General features: G+C 38.5%; 1 long non-coding RNA gene across 1 annotated transcript in view; it reads right to left on the bottom strand.

The window, feature by feature from the left end:
- The window catches only part of LOC132685749 (uncharacterized), a 52,916-nt gene that overhangs the window by 5,374 nt on the left and 29,450 nt on the right, over window positions 1-18,092 (bottom strand). The window lies entirely within an intron of this gene.

The raw sequence follows: 18,092 nt of genomic DNA, 5'->3' as shown, positions 1-18,092 counted from the left end.
TGTGTCCATGGTCTAAACCTGGAGAGTGGCCCCAGTCTTTTTTAATTAATTAGTTAAAATTTTAATTCCAGTGTAGGTATACAATGTTATATTAGTTTCAGGTGTATAACATAGTGATTTAACAATTCCATATATTATTCAGTGCCCATCAAGAGATGTGTGTACTCTTAACCTGCTTCACCTTTTTCGCCCATTTCACCCACCCACTTCCCTTCTGGTAACCATCAGTTCTCAATAGTTAAGAGTCTGTTTTTGGTTTCTCTCTCTCTCTTTGCTCATTTGTTTTGTTTCTTAAATTCCACATATGAGTGAAATCATATGATATTAGTCTTCCTCTGACTTATTTCGCATAGCATTTTACTACCTAGACCCATCCATGTTGCAAATAGCAAGATTTCATCATTTTTATGGCTGAATAATAATCCACTGTGTGTGTGTGCCACAGCTTCTTTATCCATTCATCTATTGATGGATACTTGGGCTCCTTCCATATCTTGGCTACTGTAAAGAATGCTGCAGTAAAATAGGGATGCAGATGTCCCTTCAAATTAGTATTTTCATAATCTTTGGGTAAATACTCAGCAGTGAGATTACTGGATCTTAGGGCAGTTCTATTTTTAACTTTTCAAGGAACTTCCATACTCTTCCACAGCAGCTACACCAGTTTGCATTCCCACCAACAGTACACGAGGGTTTCTTTTTCTCTGCATCCTTGCCAACATTTTTGTCTCTTGTGTTTGTAATTTTAGCCATTCTGACAGGTATGAGGTGATATCTCATTGTAGTTTGGATTTGCATTTCCCTGATGATGACTGATGTTGAGCATCTTCTCACATGTCTGTTGGCCATCTGGATGTCTTCTTTGGAGATATATCTGTACATGTTTTCTGCCCATTATTAATTGGATTCTTATTATTTTTTTTTTTTTTTGGTGTTGAGTTGTATTAGTTCTTTACATATTTTGGATACCCTTTATTAGATATGTCATTAGCAAGCATCTTGTTACATTCAGTATGTTGTCTTTTAGTTTTGTTGATTGTCTCCTTTATTGCCCAGAAGCCTTTTTATTTTGATGTACTCCCAGTAGTTTATTTTTCCTTTTAGGCCCCTTGCCTCAAGGGACATATCTAGAAACCTGTTGCTATGACCAATGTCAGAGAAATCACTGCCTAGAATTTTTATCTAGAATTTTTATGGTTTCAGGTCTCACATTTAGGTCCTTACTCCATTTTGAGTTTGTTTGTGTGTGGTGTTAGTGGTCCAGTTTCATTCTTTCGCTTGTAGTTGCCCAGCTTTACTAACACCATTTTTGAAGAGAATTTTTCCTATTGCATATTTTTGCCTCTTTTGACAAAGATTACTTGACCATACAATTGTGAATTTATTTCAGGCCCTGAAACAAATATTCAGGCCCTGAAAGCTGGGCAACTACAAGCGAAACTTTCTATTCTGTTCCATTGACCTATGTGTATTTTTGTGCCAATAGCATACTGTTTTGACTACTACCATTTTATAATACAACTTGAAATCTGGATCAAGATTGCTTCAGCTATTTGAGTCTTTTGTGGTTCTATATCAATTTTAGAATTGTTTGCTCCTAACTCTGTGAAAAATGCTGTTGGTAGTTTGATAGGAATTACATTGAATATGTATATTGCCTTAGGTAGTATAGACATTTTAACAATACTTGTCCTTCAAATCCATAAGCATGGAATATTGTTCCATTTCTTTGTGTCATATTCAATTTCCTTCATCAGTGCTTTATAGTTTTGAGTACAGGTCTTTCACCTCCTTGGTTAAGTTTATTCCTATATTCATTATTTTTGGTGCAATTGTAAATGGGACTTTTTTCTTAATTTCTTTTTCTGCTGTTTTATTATTAATGTACAGACATGAATTTGCTCCAGTTTTTCCATAGAAAGGCTTTTTGGTTTGAGTCACTATTAAGATGATCCTAATCATCAGTGGCCAGATAATGAATCCTTTAAGTTGGTTATGATTGAAAGGAAACAAATTCTTTGTAGGGAGTTCTCAATTGTCTTATTTGTCTCAATTGTGTCAATTGTCTTAGTGTAACAGCTAGCTTTAGGAACACCCTTTGAGAAGATGAAAGAACAGAAAGTAGACTTAAGACAAAGGTTCATGGCCACATCCAGCTAATTCCCCTTATCAAAATCTGGCCGCATAGGCCTGTTTTAACTTTCCTTTCCCTACATGACTTACAGAAAGCACTCTGGCCTAGTCTCTTGCTTCAAAGAATACAGGTTACTCACGTAAATGCTGAAAGCTAGGAAATGAATTTAACACAAGCTCCCAAAGCTAGCAGTAAGCCTCACTTTACTCCTACTTTATAGGACTTTGTAATCGGGCCCTACCAGCTTCAGGCATTCTTACACAATGTCCTTTGTAGATGTATCCTAGACCCTTCACCAAAAAGAAATTTATATCCTCTTATCAGAAACATATGTTTTTTCAGTTATAAAGTCCTTTTATCTCCACTTTCAGAACATCAGACCAAATTCAGAAAGGAATTAGAAAGATTAGTGGCCATTCACAAAACGCCCTTCACAGAGAAAACAGCTGAACAGATCTCTATGTTCATCTATATGTATGTGTATTATGTATATTACAGATAAGGTTTTTTTGACCTTCAGATGGTATTGCCAAAATTAATTTGAAAAGAGCTCTATTTAATTGGCTAAACAGAATTAAGCATTTATGTCAATTTGCTTTCTAAAATTCTCAAAAATAACATAAACACTAATCCAAATGAATTTCAGGCTCATGTGATCTGGGAAAATATTCAATAATGGTAACTTTAAAAACAAGTTTTCACTCTTATGTGGATCCTGAGAAACTTAACAGAAGACCATGGGGGAGGGGAAGGGAAAAAAAAAAGTTCGAGAGGGAGGGAGCCAAACCATAAGAGACTCTCAAAAACTGAGAAAAATCTGAGGGTTGATGGGGGACGGGAGGGAGAGGAGAGTGGGTGATGAGTATTGAGGAGGGCACCCATTGGGATGAGCACTGGGTGTTGCATGGAAACCAATTTGACAATAAATTTCATATTAAAAAATAAATACATAAAAATAAAAATAATGCCTTAAAAAATAAAAATAAAAAAATAAAAACAAAACTAACAGTTATTTTACCAGGAAAAGATGGGTTTATTTGGGAATAGCAGAGAATTGCAATCCAGGACAAGCAAGCTACTGCAAAACCATAGATAAGTCTGGTGAACAAGGGAGAAGTGTACCCTTTATAGAAGAAAGGAAAAGCTGAGAAGGCTGTTAGAAGCAAAATTCCATTACAGTAAACTGGAAGTTTGAAGCCTAGTGGCTTCTCATTGGCTGAATTATGACTAACTCTTATCGGCTGGGCTGTCGCCAGAGGAGGAGGGAATTCTTTCTTCCTCTTCCCAGAGTAGTAAAATATATCCATGTGCAAGGTCCACCTCTTCTCATTGAATTTGCAATCGACAAGGAGCAATAGGCATGAGAGCTCCTCCTAACTCCATTTTAGTAAGGCTTCCCTTTACTAATGTTTACATTTCCCCCTTCTAACCAAGATCTTTCTTCCAAAGTCTCACTGATGAAGAGTCAGGTTCTTCATAGGTAGTGGTTTTGTCCTTCAGTGTCAGGAAGGACCTTTCCTGGTTGTCATGACATTGGAGAAGAAGGGCATAGCAGTTGGAAACCACTGAAGGCCACATTTGAGTAACAAGGAGGGTTAGGGGAATCTCTCAGGCACTTCCCATCTGAAGTCTGTATCTTCTCAAGGTTGTAAGCTTTGGAGACCATATTTTTTTTTCTTTTTTTTTTTTTTAAATTTAGATTCAAATACACTTAGATGTATGGTGTAGTATTGATTTCAGGAGTAGAATTTAGTGATTCAGGAAACCACAGATGTTGGCAAGGATGTGGAGAAAGGGGAACCCTTTTGTACTGTTGGAGGAAATGCAGACTGGTGCAGCCACTTTGGAAAACAGTATGAAGTTTCCTCAAAAAGTTAAAAAGTGAACTACCCTGTGACCCAGCAATTGAATTGGAGATCATCTTGAAGCACTAAGCCAGCATCACCTTAGTGGATACATCTTAAAGATTGATAAACAACAACGACAGAATCAAAAGTATCAGGATAATTCCAAACTGTATGTTGGTTCTAAACCAAGACCATAGGTCTAATAGTAACCAACTAAAAATATTTATTGGCATTTATTCCAACTTAGGAAAGAAAAATTCTTCCCACAGACACAAACCTAGAGTCATGTATGTCTCCTAGAAGTCCCTTTTAAAAGTGGCTATGAAGCAAAAGAGTGAAAGAAATAACCAGGTACATTTGGGAAGATGCATTGCAGGTATAAACAAAGCAATAGTTAATTAACTTTTTGCAAGAACAGTCAGCAAAGCTTCAGACGTATTAAAAATATTGTCCTCTCCAAGAGCTGTGGGTTTTTTTAACTTTATTTTTGATGATGAGAGAGAGATAGTGTGATCTTTATTTTTGAGAGAGAGAGAGAGACTGAGACCCTGACCCCGACCCCGTGTGAGCAGGGAAAGAACAGAGAGAGAGGGAGACACAGAATTTGAAGCAGGCTCCAGGCTCTGAGCTGTCAGCACAGACCCTGATGCTGGGCTCAAACTCACAAACCTTGAAATCATGACCTGAGCTGAAGTCAGACACTTAACCAGCTGAGCCACCCAGGAGCCCCTCAAAAGAGCCGTTGTGAAAACAAATATTATCCAGTAATACAGTCTGTAAAGTTATAAATTTGGAAACCATGAATTTGGATTAGAATACAACATAATAGTTTACATGAAAGAAAGACTTTTAGGAATTCTGAACCTTCTAACCCTTCAGAAAAGTTCATAATGAGATGATAATGAGGCTGTTCTCAAAAAGACCATAATCAAAAGAGATTTTCCCCCTTTTATAAAAGATTGGTAAATGCAGATAAGGGCATTTTCTTTCCACAAAGGGATGGAAGAAGCAACAGCAGGAAAAGGAAAAAAATGTATACAGACCTGGTCCAGGCATCTCGAGAAAGCTGTCTCATCAAATGTCATCTGCTTCAATTCCAGGAAATCTTAATCACCAGATGGTTTTGCAGGTCCAGCCAGGGTTTGGTGCTTTCTTTAGATGAGTCACATGAATAAACGAGTATATTCCCTGGACTTTGGCAATATAAAGGTTGTTTAGTAGTACCTGATAAGGGCCCTTCCACTGAGGCTGAAGAGAGTTTTTCTAGAAGTGTCTTTTCCAATAGACAAAATCTCCAGGTTGCAAGGTATGATGCTTAAGATCTTCATCTTCCTGGAGTGCATGGTGAAAAGATTGTCCTACCAAAGCATAGTTGTTTTTAATAGAAGCAACTAGGCCTTTACAATACTGAAGTATATTTCCTTTTATCAGCTGTGAGTCAAAGGTGGCAGAGGCCAAGTGCATTGGATGCCCTGTGATTATCTCAAAGGATAAAAGTCAAAGGGAGTAGATTTGAGTTAGAAAAACCAACATCAGTGCTTTTAGCCAAAAGATTTGGAGGGTCTCTACAAATTTTGTCAATTTAGTCTTTTTTTTCCTGAGTTAATTTTGTTTTTTTAATTTTAATTCCAATACAGTTAACATACAGTACTATATTAGTTTCAGGTGTATAATATAATGATCCAAAAATTCCATACATCAGTCTGTGCTCATCATGGTAAGTATATTCTTAATCCCCTTCACCTATTTCACCCATCTCCCCCCACCTCTGGTAACCATCAGTTCTCTATGGTTGAGAGTCTATTTTTTGGTTTGTCTTTTTTTTCTTGGTTCCTTTGTTTTGTTTCTTAAATTCCACATATGAGTGAAATCACATGGTATTTGTCTTTCTCTGACTGATGTATTTCACCTAATATTATAATCTCTAGATCCATCCATGTTATTGCAAATGGCAAACTTTCATCCTTTTTTATGGCTGAATAATATTCCAGTGTGTGTGTGTGTGTGTGTGTGTGTGTGTGTGTGTACGTACACCTTTTCTTTATCCATGTATCTATTGTTGGACACTTGGGCTGCTTCCAGAATTTGGCTACTGTAAATAATGCTGCAATAAAATAGGGGTGCATGTATCTTTTTAAATTGGTGTTTTGTATTATTTGGGTAAATACCCGGAAGTGCAATTACTGGATCATATGATAGTTCTATTTTTAACTTTTTGAGGAAACTAAACACTGTTTTCCCCAGTGACTGTACCAGTTTGCATTCCCACTAACAGGGCACAAGTGTTCTTTTTTCTCCACATGCTTGCCAACACTTGTTGTTCTCTGTGTTTTTTATCATAGCCATTCTGGCAGGTGTGAAGTGATATCTCATTGTAGTTTTGATCAGCATTTCCCTGATGATGAGTGATGTTGAGCATCTTTGCATGTGTCTGCGGGCCATCTGGATGTCTTCTTTGGAGAAATGTCCATTCATGTCTTCTGTCCATGTCCATGACTTCTTTATATATTTGGAATATTAACCCTTTATAGATAATGTCATTTGTAAATATCTTGTCCCATTCAGTAAGTTATCTTTTAGTTTTGTTGATTGTTTCCTTTGCTCTCTAGAAGCTTTTTTATTTTGATGTAGTGCTAGTGGTTTATTTTTGCTTTTGTTTCCCTTGCCTCTGGGGACATATCTAGAAATATGTCGTTTTGACCAGTGTTAGAGAAATTACTGCCTGTGCTTTCTTCTAGGATTTTTATGGTTTCAGGTCTCACATTTAGGTCCTTAACCCATTTTAAGATTATGTTTGTGTATGGTGTAAGAAAGGGGTTCAGTTTCATTCTTCTGCTTGTAGGTGTCCAGTTTTTCCAACACCATTTGTTGAAGAGACTTTTTCCTATTGCATATTCTTGCCTCCTTTGTCAAAGATTAATATATATTTGTATATTTATTTATGGATTTTCTATCCTGTTCCATTGATCTGTGTTTCTATTTTTATGCCAGTACCATACTGGTTGATTACTATAGCTTTGTAATATAACATGAAGTCTGGAATTATGATATCTCCAGCTTTGCCTTTCTTTTTCAAAATTACTTTGGCTATGCAGGGTCTTTTTTGGTTCCATACAAATTTTAGGACTGTTTACTCTGGTTCTGTGAAAAATGCTGTTGGTATTTTGATAAGGATTGTATTGAATGTGTAGATTGCTTTGGGTAGTATAGATATTTTAACAATATTTATTCTTCCAATCCATGAAAATGGAATATTTTTACATTTCTTTGTGTCATCTTAATTTCATCACTGTTTTATAGTTAGAAGCACAGGTCTTTTTATTTTTGGTTAGGTTTATTCCTAGGTACCAGATTATTTTTGGTACAATTGTAAATGAGATTTTTTTTCTTAATTTCTCCTTATGCTGCTTCATTATTAGTGTATAGAAACACAAAAGATTTCTGCACATTGATTTTTGTATTCTACAAATTTATGGGATTCATTTATTCTAGTAGTTTTTTGATAAAATCTTTTGGCTTTTCTATATATAGTGTCTTGTCATCTGCAAATAGTGAAAGGTTTACTTCTTCCTTACCAATTTAGATGACTTTTATTTCCTGTTTAATTGCTGTAACTAGGATTTCCAGTACTATGTTGAATAAAAATGGTGAGACCATCCTTGTCTTGTTCCTGACCTTCAGAGGAAAGCTCTCAATTTTTCCCCATTAAGTATGTTCACTGTGGGTTTTTCATAGATGACCGTTATTATGTTGAGGAATGTTCCCTCTAAACCCACTTTGTCAAGGGCTTTTCTAATGAATGGATGGTGTACTTTGTCAAATGATTTTTCTGCATATTGAGATGACCATATGGATTTTTATTCTTTCTCTTATTGATGTGATGTATCATGTTGATTTGCAAATATTTTTTTCAATTTTTTAGTTTGTTTGTTTATTTTGAGAGAGAAAGAGCAGGGGAGGGCAGAGAGAGAGAGAGGGTCCCAAGCAGGCTCTGAGTTGTCAGTGTGGAGCCTGATGCAGGGTTCCAAATCATAAACTGTGTGATCATAAACTGAGCTAAAACCAAGAGTCAGATGCTCAACTGACTGAGCCAACCAGGCACCCCTACTGTCTTGCAAATATTAAACCATCCCTGCGTCCGGGAATAAATCCCACTTTATCGTTGTGAATGATTTTTTAAATGTATTGTTGGATCCTGTTTGCTAGTATTTTTTTAATGTTTATTTATTTATGAGAGAGAGAGAAAAGAGAGAGAGAGAAAAAAGAGAGAGAGAATGAGAATATGTGCAGGGGAGAGGCAGAGAGAGAGAGAGAGAGAGAGAGAGAATCCAAAGCGGGCTCTGAACTATCAGTGCAGAGCCTGATGCGGAGCTTGAACACAAGAACCATGAGATAATGATCTGAGCTGAAGTCAGACACTTAACCAACTGAGCCACCCAGGTGCCCCTGTTTGTTAGTATTTTGTTAGGATTTTTGCATCTAAGTTCATCAGAGATTTTGGCCTATAGTTTTCCTTTTTTGTGGTGTCTTGATCTGGTTTTGGTATCAGGGTAATGCTGACCTCAGAATGAATTTTGAAGTTTCCTTCTGTTTTGGGGAATAGTTTGAGTAGAACAGGTATTAAGTCTTCCTTATGTGTTTTGTAGGATTCACCTGTGAAACCATCTGGTCCTGGACTTTTGTTTGTTGGAAGTTTTTTGATTACTGATTCAATCTCCTTGCTGATAATCAGTCTATCCAAATGTTTATTTTCCTACTTCAATTTTTGTAATTCATGTTTCTAGGAATTTATCCATTTCTTCTAGGACGTCTAATTTGTTGGCATATAGTTTTTCATAATATTTTTGACAATTGTGTTTCTGTGATGTTGGTTGTTATTTCTCCTCTTTCATTGATGATTTTGTTTATTCAAGTCCTTTTTTTTCTTTTGAGTCTTGGCTATAGATTTATCCATTTTGTTGGTGTTTTCAACAAAATTTGAGTTTGAAACCAACTCCTGGTTTCATTAATCTGTTCTGGTTTTTTAGTTTCTATTTTGTTTATTTCTGCTCTGATCTTTATTATTTCCTTTCTCCTGCTGATTTTAGGATTCTTGTTGTTGTTGTTGTTCTTTTTCTAGCTCCTTTAGGTATAAAGTTTGGTTTTTTTTTTTGTTTTTTTTTGTTTTTTTTTTTTGTTTTTTTTTTATTTTTTAATATATGAAATTTACTGTCAAATTGGTTTCCATACAACACCCAGTGCTCATCCCAAAAGGTGCCCTCCTCAATACCCATCACCCACCCTGCCCTCCCTCCCACCCCCCATCAACCCTCAGTTTGTTCTCAGTTTTTAACAGTCTCTAATGCTTTGGCTCTCTCCCACTCTAACCTCTTTTTTTTTTTTTTTTTTTTTCCTTCCCCTCCCCCATGGGTTTCTGTTATGTTTCTCAGGATCCACATAAGAGTGAAACCATATGGTATCTGTCTTTCTCTGTATGGCTTATTTCACTTAGCATCACACTCTCCAGTTCCATCCATGTTGCTACAAAAGGCCATATTTCATTTTTTCTCATTGCCACGTAGTATTCCATTGTGTATATAAACCACAATTTCTTTATCCATTCATCAGTTGATGGACATTTAGGCTCTTTCCATAATTTGGCTATTGTTGAGAGTGCTGCTATAAACATTGGGGTACAGGTGCCCCTATGCATCAGCACTCCTGTATCCCTTGGATAAATTCCTAGCAGTGCTATTGCTGGGTCATAGGGTAGGTCTATTTTTAATTTTCTGAGGAACCTCCACACTGCTTTCCAGAGCGGCTGCACCAATTTGCATTCCCACCAACAGTGCAAGAGGGTTCCCGTTTCTCCACATCCTCTCCAGCATCTATAGTCTCCTGATTTCTTCATTTTGGCCACTCTGACTGGCGTGAGATGGTATCTGAGTGTGGTTTTGATTTGTATTTCCCTGATGAGGAGCGACGTTGAGCATCTTTTCATGTGCCTGTTGGCCATCCGGATGTCTTCTTTAGAGAAGTGTCTATTCATGTTTTCTGCCCATTTCTTCACTGGGTTATTTGTTTTTCGGGTGTGGAGTTTGATGAGCTCTTTATAGATTTTGGATACTAGCCCTTTGTCCGATGTGTCATTTGCAAATATCTTTTCCCATTCCGTTGGTTGCCTTTTAGTTTTGTTGGTTGTTTCCTTTGCTGTGCAGAAGCTTTTTATCTTCATAAGGTCCCAGTAATTCACTTTTGCTTTTAATTCCCTTGCCTTTGGGGATGTGCCGAGTAAGAGATTGCTACGGCTGAGGTCAGAGAGGTCTTTTCCTGCTTTCTCCTCTAAGGTTTTGATGGTTTCCTGTCTCACATTCAGGTCCTTTATCCATTTTGAGTTTATTTTTGTGAATGGTGTGAGAAAGTGGTCTAGTTTCAACCTTCTGCATGTTGCTGTCCAGTTCTCCCAGCACCATTTGTTAAAGAGACTGTCTTTTTTCCATTGGATGTTCTTTCCTGCTTTGTCAAAGATGAGTTGGCCATACGTTTGTGGGTCTAGTTCTGGGGTTTCTATTCTATTCCATTGGTCTATGTGTCTGTTTTTATGCCAATACCATGCTGTCTTGATGATGACAGCTTTGTAGTAGAGGCTAAAGTCTGGGATTGTGATGCCTCCTGCTTTGGTCTTCTTCTTCAAAATTACTTTGGCTATTCTGGGCCTTTTGTGGTTCCATATGAATTTTAGGATTGCTTGTTCTAGTTTCGAGAAGAATGCTGGTGCAATTTTGATTGGGATTGCATTGAATGTGTAGATAGCTTTGGGTAGTATTGACATTTTGACAATATTTATTCTTCCAATCCATGAGCAGGGAATGTCTTTCCATTTCTTTATATCTTCTTCAATTACCTGCATAAGCTTTCTATAGTTTTCAGCATACAGATCTTTTACATCTTTGGTTAGATTTATTCCTAGGTATTTTATGCTTCTTGGTGCAATTGTGAATGGGATCAGTTTCTTCATTTGTCTTTCTGTTGCTTCATTGTTAGTGTATAAGAATGCAACTGATTTCTGCACATTGATTTTGTATCCTGCAACTTTGCTGAATTCATGTATCAGTTCTAGCAGACTTTTGGTGGAGTCTATCGGATTTTCCATGTATAATATCATGTCATCTGCAAAAAGCGAAAGCTTGACTTCATCTTTGCCAATTTTGATGCCTTTGATTTCCTTTTGTTGTCTGATTGCTGATGCTAGAACTTCCAGCACTATATTAAACAGCAGCGGTGACAGTGGGCATCCCTGTCGTGTTCCTGATCTCAGGGAAAAAGCTCTCAGTTTTTCCCCGTTGAGGATGATGTTAGCTGTGGGCTTTTCATAAATGGCCTTTATGATCTTTAAGTATGTTCCTTCTATCCCGACTTTCTCAAGGGTTTTTATTAAGAAAGGGTGCTGGATTTTGTCAAAGGCCTTTTCTGCATCGATTGACAGGATCATATGGTTCTTCTCTTTTTTTTTGTTAATGTGATGTATCACGTTGATCGATTTGCGAATGTTGAACCAGCCCTGCATCCCAGGAATGAATCCCACTTGATCATGGTGAATAATTCTTTTTATATGCTGTTGAATTCGATTTGCTAGTATCTTATTAAGAATTTTTGCATCCATATTCATCAGGGATATTGGCCTGTAGTTCTCTTTTTTTACTGGGTCTCTGTCTGGTTTAGGAATCAAAGTAATACTGGCTTCATAGAATGAGTCTGGAAATTTTCCTTCCCTTTCTATTTCTTGGAATAGCTTGAGAAGGATAGGTATTATCTCTGCTTTAAATGTCTGGTAGAACTCCCCTGGGAAGCCATCTGGTCCTGGACTCTTATTTGTTGGGAGATTTTTGATAACCGATTCAATTTCTTCGCTGGTAATGGGTCTGTTCAAGCTTTCTATTTCCTCCTGATTGAGTTTTGGAAGAGTGTGGGTGTTTAGAAATTTGTCCATTTCTTCCAGGTTGTCCAATTTGCTGGCATATAATTTTTCATAGTATTCCCTGATAATTGTTTGTATCTCTGAGGGATTGGTTGTAATCATTCCATTTTCATTCATGATTTTATCTATCTGGGTCATCTCCCTTTTCTTTTTGAGAAGCCTGGCTAGAGGTTTGTCAATTTTGTTTATTTTTTCAAAAAACCAACTCTTGGTTTCGTTGATCTTCTCTACAGTTTTTTTAGATTCTATATTGTTTATTTCTGCTCTGATCTTTATGATTTCTCTTCTTCTGCTGGGTTTAGGCTGCCTTTGCTGTTCTGCTTCTATTTCCTTTAGGTGTGCTGTTAGATTTTGTATTTGGGATTTTTCTTGTTTCTGGAGATAGGCCTGGATTGCAATGTATTTTCCTCTCAGGACTGCCTTCGCTGCATCCCAAAGCGTTTGGATTGTTGTATTTTCATTTTCGTTTGTTTCCATATATGTTTTAATTTCTTCTCTAATTGCCTGGTTGACCCACTCATTCGTTAGTAGGGTGTTCTTTAACCTCCATGCTTTTGGAGGTTTTCCAGACTTTTTCCTGTGGTTGATTTCAAGCTTCATAGCATTGTGGTCTGAAAGTATGCATGGTATAATTTCAATTCTTGTAAACTTATGAAGGGCTGTTTTGTGACCCAGTATATGATCTATCTTGGAGAATGTTCCATGTGCACTCGAGAAGAAAGTATATTCTGTTGCTTTGGGATGCAGAGTTCTAAATATATCTGTCAAGTCCATCTGATCCAATGTATCATTCAGGGCCCTTGTTTCTTTATTGACTGTGTGTCTAGATGATCTATCCATTTCTGTAAGTGGGGTGTTAAAGTCCCCTGCAATGACCACATTCTTATCAATGAGGTTGCTTATGTTTATGAGTAATTGTTTTATATATCTGGGGGCTCGGGTATTTGGCGCATAGACATTTATAATAGTTAGCTCTTCCTGGTGGATAGACCCTGTGATTATTATATATGCCCTTCTTCATCTCTTGTTACAGCCTTTAATTTAAAGTCTAGTTTGTCTGATATAAGTATGGCTACTCCAGCTTTCTTTTGGCTTCCGGGAGCATGATAAATAGTTCTCCATCCCCTCACTCTCAATCTAAAGGTGTCCTCAGATCTAAAATGAGTCTCTTGTAGACAGCAAATAGATGGGTCTTGTTTTTTTATCCATTCTGATACCCTATGTCTTTTAGTTGGCGCATTTAATCCATTTACATTCAGTGTTATTATAGAAAGATATGGGTTTAGAGTCATTGTGATGTCTGTATGTTTTATGCTTGTAGTGATGTCTCTGGTACTTTGTCTCACAGGATCCCCCTTAGGATCTCTTGTAGGGCTGGTTTCGTGGTGACAAATTCCTTCAGTTTTTGTTTGTTTGGGAAGACCTTTATCTCTCCTTCTATTCTAAATGACAGACTTGCTGGATAAAGGATTCTCGGCTGCATATTTTTTCTGTTTAGCACACTGTAGATATCGTGCCAAGCCTTTCTGGCCTGCCAAGTTTCAAAGGAGAGATCAGTCACGAGTCTTATAGGTCTCCCTTTCTATGTGAGGGCACGTTTATCCCTTGCTGCTTTCAGAATTTTCTCTTTATCCTTGTATTTTGCCAGTTTCACTATGATATGTCGTGCAGAAGATCGATTCAAGTTACGTCTGAAGGGAGTTCTCTGTGCCTCTTGGATTTCAATGCCTTTTTCCTTCCCCAGTTCAGGGAAGTTCTCAGCTATAATTTGTTCAAGTACCCCTTCAGCACCCTTCCCTCTCTCTTCCTCCTCTGGGATACCAATTATGCGTATATTATTTTTTTTTAGTGTATCACTTAGTTCTCTAATTTTCCCCTCATACTCCTGGATTTTTTTATCTCTCTTTCTTTCAGCTTCCTCTTTCTCCATAACTTTATCTTCTAGTTCACCTATTCTCTCCTCTGCCTCTTCAAGCCGAGCCATCGTGGATTCCATTTTGTTTTGCAATTCGTTTAAAGCGTTTTTCAACTCCTCGTGACTGTTCCTTAGTCCCTCGATCTTTGTGGCAAGAGATTCTCTGCTGTCCTGTATACTGTTTTCAAGCCCAGCGATTAATTTTATGACTATTATTCTAAATTCACTTTCTGTTATGTTATTTAAATCCTTTTTGATCAGTTCATTAGCTGTTGTTATTTCCTGGAGATTCTTCTGAGGGGAATTCTTCCGTTTGGTCATTTTGGAGAGTCCCTGGCATGGTGAGGACCTGCAGTGCACTTCCCCTGTGCTGTGGTGTATAACTGGAGTTAGTGGGCGGGGCCGCAGTCCGACCCGATGTCTGCCCCCAGCCCACTGCTGGGGCCACAGTCAGACTGGTGTGTGCCTTCTCTTCCCCTCTCCTAGGGGCGGGATTCACTGTGGGGTGGCGTGTCCCGTCTGGGCTACTTGCACACTGCCAGGCTTGTGTTGCTGGGGATCTGGCGTATTAGCTGGGGTGGGTAGGCAAGGTGCACGGGGGCTGGAGGGGCAGGCTTAGCTCGCTTCTCCTTAGGTGATCCACTTCAGGAGGGGCCCTGTGGCAGCGGGAGGGAGTCAGATCCGCTGCCGGAGGTTTGGCTCCGCAGAAGCACAGAGTTGGGTGTTTGCGCGGAGCGAGCAAGTTCTCTGGCAGGAACTGGTTCCCTTTGGGATTTTGGCTGGGGGATGGGCGGGGGAGATGGCGCTGGCGCCTTTGTTCCCCGCCAAGCTGAGCTCTGCCGTCCGGGGGCTCAGCAGCTCTCCCTCCCTTTGTCCTCCAGCCTTCCCGCTTTCCGAGCAGAGCTGTTAACTTATGACCTCCCAGACGCTAAGTTGTGCTTGCTGTGGGAACACAGTCTGTCCGGCCCCTCCGCTTTTGCCAGCCAGACTCGGGGGCTCTGCTTGGCCGGCGAGCCGCCCCTCCGCCCCGGCTCCCTCCCACCAGTCCGTGGAGCGCGCACCGCCTCGCCGCCCTTCCTACCCTCTTCCGTGGGCCTCTAGTCTGCGCTTGACTCCGGAGACTCCGTTCTGCTAATCCTCTGGCGGTTTTCTGGGTTCTTTAGGCAGGTGTAGGTGGAATCTAAGTGATCGGCAGGACGCGCTGTGAGCCCCGCGTCCTCCTACGCCGCCATCTTCCCGAAGCTCTAAAGTTTGGTTTTTTATTTGAGATTTTTCTTGATTTGATGTAGGCCTGTTATTGCTATAAACTCCCCTCTTAGAACTGCTTTTGCTGCATCCCCAAATTTTGGACCACTGTGTTTTAATTTTCATTTGTATCCATGTATTTTTTGATCTCCACTTTGATTTCTTGGTTGACCTATTCATTGTTTAGTAGCATGTTATTTAATCTCCAGGTATTTTCATTCTTTCCAGATTTTTTCTTGTGGTTGATTTTTCTGTTTTTTCTAATGTTTGTTTATTTTTGAGAAAGAGAGGTGGGGGCAGGAGCAGAGACAGAGTGAGACACAGAATCCAAATCAGTCTCCAGGTTCTGAGGTGTTGGCACAGAGCTTGAACCCACGAACCTCAAGATCTGAGCTGGAGTCTGATGCTTAACTGACTGAGCCACCCAGGCATCCCACTTGTGATTGATTTCTAATTTCATAGTGTTGTGGTCAGAAAAGATGCATGGTATGACTTCGATATTTTTGAATTTGTTGAGAATTGTTTTGTGCCCTATTATGTGATCTGTTCTAGAGAATGTTCCATGTACACTTGAAAAGAATGTGTATGCTGCTCTTCTAGTATTGGATATTCTGAATATATGTTAGATCTATCTTGTCCAATATGTCACTCAAAGCCACTATTTCCTTGTTGATTTTCAGTCTAGATGATGTGTCCATTGATATAAGTGAGGCGTTAAAATGCCCTACTATTGTTGTATTACTATCAACTAATTCCTTTGTTGGTAGCTTCTTTATGTATTTGGGTGCTCCCATGTTGGCTGCATAAATATTTGCAATTGTTGTATTTTCTTGTTGGATTGTTCCTTTTATGATTATATAGTGTCATTCTTTGTTTCTTGTTACATTCTTTGTTTTAAAGTCTTTTTATTTTTATTTTTTTGGTCCAATTCAGTCTTAATAAATAGTGTTGCCAGTGCATTCAACTAACCCTGAGGATTGAGGATGCTGGTCGCAATGAAAGTGTTGTAAAACCAGCCAAATAGCATAGATGTGTCAAAACATCTGACCAATAAAATGAGTTCCTCAATCACTATGAGGTTTAAAAGGGGTATCCCAAGTAGGGATAATCTTTTCTAACATAATTTTAGCCACATAAGAGGCATTGGCCTATCTGTAGTGGAAAGCTGCAGTCCAGTAAGAAAACATACAAACCATGACTAAAACATATTTTATCCATGATATGGAGGGAGCTGTATGAAACTCATTTACCAAGACTTAAATTGTTCATTTGGCAATTTAACATGCCCAAGGATGGTATGGACACGTTTCTCAATATTGTAATTTGGACAAGAGGGACAACCAAGGTAGGCACTTTTTGTGGTCTTGTTGATATTTTCCCACCAATATTGGTTCATGAACACTACCATTTTATCAATAGAACAGTGGTTTGATGCATATACATTTGTAAGTAGTGGGAATTTTAGAATTTCTGGTAGAGCTAGATAGGTATTTGGTCCAAACCAGAGTTCTTTTTATCAAACCAACAATTATTAGATTTCTAATAGTGTTTCTTCTCTTCTGGAGCCAATTTTTGGGCATTGCTAATCACTTTTTCTCAGTTGTCATTTGGGAGACTATCCCTTGAAACATGACAGAGGTCTAACTATTGGTCTCCATGAGAACTGCATATTTGGTGGAAATATCAGCAAGGTAGTTTCCTTTGGCAACCTAGAAGTGGAGTCTGAAATGTCTAAGAATCTTAATAGCTAGAGCTACTGGCAAAAAGTATGGTATCTAAGAAATTTTTGACATAGGAGCTATTTTTTAATAACTATTTATTAATTTACATCCAAGTTAGCATACAGTGCAACAATGATTTCAGGAATAGATTCCTTAATGCCTTACCCATTTAGCCCATCCCTCCTCCCACAACCCCTCCAGCAGCCCTCTGTTTGTTCTCTGTATTTAAGAATCTCTTATGTTTTGTCCCCCTCCCTGTTTTTATATATTTTTTGCTTCCCTTCCATTATGTTCATCTGTTTTGTATCTTAAAGTCCTCATATGAGTGAAGTCATATGATATTTGTCTTTCTCTGACTAATTTCGCTTAGCATAATACCCTGTAGTTCCATCTGCGTAGTTTTAAATGGCAAGATTTCATTCTTTTTGATTGCTGAGTAATACTCCATTGTATATATACCACATCTTCTTTATCCATTCACCCATCAATGGACATTCGGGTGATAGGAGCCATTTTTAAATGTCTTCCCATTGGAGATAAGGAGACATCATTGTTTCCATACCATTCCAAAATTATGAGCTACCCCAAAGTCATCAGTATAAATGTTTGTAGTTTTATCCTTAGCTAAAATACACACTTAAGTAAGGGCATATAACAGCCTGTTGAGTAAAGGTAAAGGTAAAGGTGCTGCCTCAATGACTTCAAAAGGAGTTCCAACAGAATTCCTGGCATGATATTTACCATTTTTACCCTTTAATTAGTAACCATCAGTAAACTATGAAAAATCTGCATTGGTTAGAAGGGTTTCCTATAAATTGTCACAGGAAGTCAAAAGGTGATCTGTCAATGTTAAACAGTTGTGAGAGGTTTTGTCTGCAAAGGAGGGGAGAAGGATAATAGGGTTGAGATTACTGCAATGAGAAAAAGCTACCCGAGGAGCAGTTAATGGGAAGATTTCATAGGAGGTGAGGTGACCTGCGGAAAGGTGTTGAAGGTGATGAAAATTCAGTAGGGCATTTACTGCATGAGGCTTAAGGATGGTTAAAAGGGACCCTATGACTATTTCTTCAGTGGCCTTAACTTAAAAAGGCAGTGGAGGGAATGGCTCTGAGGCAAGGGGGATATCCCTGTGCCACAGGGTCTAGTTGTTGGCTGTAATACCCTATGGTATTACATTACATGGTAATGGTCTCCTTGATTTGGGGTGAACACTCCAAGGGCATTCCCATTCTTCTCACATACAAAAAGGGAAAGGGAAAATTTGTAATTAGGG

Source organism: Panthera onca, chromosome F1, assembly GCF_046562875.1.
Source record: "Panthera onca isolate mPanOnc1 chromosome F1, mPanOnc1 haplotype 2, whole genome shotgun sequence".
NCBI classification, from domain to species: domain Eukaryota; kingdom Metazoa; phylum Chordata; class Mammalia; order Carnivora; family Felidae; genus Panthera; species Panthera onca.
This window is presented reverse-complemented; position numbering and strand designations above follow the sequence as displayed.